A 2480-nucleotide genomic window follows, 5' to 3' on the forward strand; every position below is an offset into this window, starting at 1 on the left:
GATCTGAAAGTTCATTGTTGACCAAACAGACACTGATACAACAGGCTTAAAGTCTACCTCCATCGGCTAAAGATGCCCCTGGATCATAAAGCACAGCTCGACTGCTGGCTAACATGCAGGCGTGGGCCTATCACTGAAATCAGCAGTCATGAAAAACTGTGCTAGGCCTCCAGACCCAAGCTTGAAGAGGTTTGAAAACTGGACCCAGGAGAATTTTAACTGAAAACCCCTGCTCTGGAGGATCTGAGGGATGCATGACTGCCCTCTGTTGACCTGTTTAATACAGGAATATCTGAGAAGTACTGAGGACGGCAAAGGGTGCTGATTGGCCAGCAGCCCCACACAGGTCAAAGGTCACCCCCACGGCGGACCAGTTTATTATAATAGTCACGACACCATCCGTTACAGTTGGGTTGGGTTCAGGCTCTTCAGCGCTTCTTATTTTTCCGTGAGCTCCTCCAGCTGCTGGTCCGTCTCTCCCCTTTTCTTTCTCTTCTGCTTACTTTTTTGTTTCTTTGTTCTTTAACTTTAAACAGAACTTCTCCTCTCCCCCTTTTCACGGTCACAATACTGTTGACCTCCCGTGAGCCTTGAATCTCCATCCTGACCAGTGGAGAGAAACCACCTTGTGCCTGAGAAGAGCATCGCGGATCCCAGTGGGAGCCACGGTCGTTGAGATGGAGGCTTGGTAGGCCGTCCCCCCACCAGTTCGTTGGAGAGGTTCCGTACATTGATGGGAACAATCCAGCTGAGAACGTAAGCAGGTCCTGTTGGTTGTCGTGCTGTCACAGTAACAAAGACCAGTGCTGCATCTGTTCAGGCCTCAACTCCTGTCTCACTGCCAGCTCCACCTGACTCCTCAGACTCTGCTCAACCTCCATTCAGGAGTTTTCTTTGTTTGGAGGTCACTGACCCTTCATCCTGAACACCTTCTCACCTGCTACCTTTGCCGTCCACTTGAGTCTCAGATAAATCTTATGATTCATGTCTGATCCTCCATGTGCCTTCATTGCTTTACTGGTATTATTCCTCTGTCTTACGTGCTTCCTTGTTTGTATTCAATCCTCTTAAAATTCCAGGAAGTGTTTCAACTGGTTTTTATATTTGTATGTAAGCCTCTGACCCTCAAAGAACTCACTGACAAGCTGGAACCTGAGACTGAGCGTTTCTCATTGGACTCTAAATCACAACCAGCGGTGCCCTGAGTAACAACTGTGTTAGCATCCTAAAGCTACATCATCACCACCAGCTGATCAAGTCACTACTCTGTACACAAGTCACTGTAACCTAGCAAAGTTGAACCTAGAGGAAAAGTACAGTTGAAGCCAGATGCAAACAGATGTTGATGTTTACTCTGTAGTCCTGGCAGCAAGTGTCCTTGGAGACGTCACTCCAGACACTCGCAGAGCTGACAGAGATGGTTTGACACAACTCATGATGTTACTGCACTGCAACAGTAACGGACCATCGATGGCATCGCGGTGATGGAGGAGGACAAAGAATTCTGTCATCAAGTTTTGTTCATGTTTTGTAAATGTTCTTCTTGATCTCAGAATTTAGTCTTTGATGTCACAGTGCCAGAACGGACCAAACCTGCCTGTGTCAGAGGAAGCAGAATGACATCAGCATCAGGACATTCAGAGCCTTCAGAAACGTGGTGATGGTTTCACCAAAGAGGGACCAGTTCAGTAAATGTGGTCAGGCTTCTGAGAGTCTGGGTTCAAGATGGAGTTCGGGGTTTTAGCGACTCAGAAAAACTGTTTGTGGCTCAGAAAGCAGAGGAGGGCTGATGAAGAGACCTCACAATGAGTGTCATCAAGGAGGAGGAGGTAGTAGACATCACATGGGGGGGGGGGGTAGAGCAGCAAGAAGAGAGAGAGGAGGAACAACTTGATTGAATAAAACAAAGACAAACAATCAAAGAGAGTCAGAGCAGAGGGAGCGGCCCTGAGTCACAGTGAATGGTGGAGTTTGATGATCCATCATTCATCTCCTTTAAATGCTGTCAGGGAGGGAGAGCGGTCTGCTGGTGGTGGTGTTCATTCCTCAGTGGGAGCCTCTATAGTTGATGTTCTACTACCCTCTGGTGGTGAGGCAGTGGGGATGCAGGTGATCTGCTGGTCTGGTTGAACGTGAGTGGACAGAAATCTTGTTGAGGTGACTGGGAGTTCCTGACTGTGGTGAGCTGCCTTGCTCCTCCTCAGGTCTTCATGGTGGCTTTCTGCTGGACTGTTGTTGAAGGGAACATGGCATCCTATCATTTTCAGCTCTGACATCTGGACAGTGGACAGATGTGACATCATCATGGTCTCACTGCCTGCTTTGTTCATGGATCAATGGAATGTTGTGTTGGAACCTTTATTGTAGAACTGCTATGAGCTGAGAGCTCAGTGTTGTTGGAACAACGCAGCTCCACATGGGACTGATGTGATGAAGAGGTTTTTATTGAGCTGAAGCTGGAGAGCAACAATCAAAATGGA

Source organism: Aulostomus chinensis, chromosome 1 (assembly GCF_037954235.1).
Source record: "Aulostomus chinensis isolate RoL2024-O1b breed Wild chromosome 1, RoL_Achi_v1.0, whole genome shotgun sequence".
NCBI classification, from domain to species: domain Eukaryota; kingdom Metazoa; phylum Chordata; class Actinopteri; order Syngnathiformes; family Aulostomidae; genus Aulostomus; species Aulostomus chinensis.